This window comes from Psittacula echo, assembly GCF_963264785.1.
Source record: "Psittacula echo genome assembly, chromosome: 2".
Taxonomy (NCBI): domain Eukaryota; kingdom Metazoa; phylum Chordata; class Aves; order Psittaciformes; family Psittacidae; genus Psittacula; species Psittacula echo.
The window spans coordinates 11,024,337-11,025,090 of record NC_137737.1 but is presented as its reverse complement, the minus strand read 5'-3'; positions in this window follow the sequence as shown (position 1 = coordinate 11,025,090).

Below are 754 nucleotides of genomic sequence, written 5' to 3'. Positions count from 1 at the left end.
TCATGTGGAATCCATGAGACAATTTCCACCGTCCCACAGGCGGATGACTGGAGGCAGTTCCTGCACACCTCATAGGGACATTTAAGCTCAGGCATGTGTGGAGGAGAGGAGTTAATCATGCCCCAGCTCTGGGAAAGGCTTAATTGAAGCTTGTGCGTTAGACGCCACAGAGGCCAAGGTTTCATTCAGGGCTCGGGTTTATTTCTCCCCTTCCAAGCTGCTGCTGCCTCTTTTGTCCTCACCTTCCTTCAGCCCCGCATCCCAGTGTCCCCACGATGGGCTCGAGCCCTGTGTCCCCACACGGACATTGCCCTCCATGACCAGCTCTTGCGGTTTTACCTCAGGCTTTGCTCTTCTGAGGGATCCCTGAGATGCTCCCTCAGGGCACACCTGAGAGACTTCCCGTGCCGGGCAAACACGAAGAAAAGCGTGATACGAAGGCAAGTCCGTGCCTGGCCGAGCGGGAACGCGCGGCTCGGATCCTCACCTCGGCTTTATTAGCACTTAACCCCCAACGCTGCGGCCATCCCCCGCCTCCTGTCTCAACCCTGACCCCCCCCGCTCGCTTCCAGCGGCCGCCGGCAGGTGGCGCTACCCTCCCGTCCCTTCGAGCACCGCGCGGCGCCCCGCCCCTCGCTGCCCTCCCTTCCACCAAGGTGAGGCGTTAAAGGGGCGGGGCCCCGCGCCTGGCCACGCCCCCTCAGCGCGGCGCGTGCTGCCCGCCGACCTCGCGGAGCAGCGGCAGCGGGAGGCG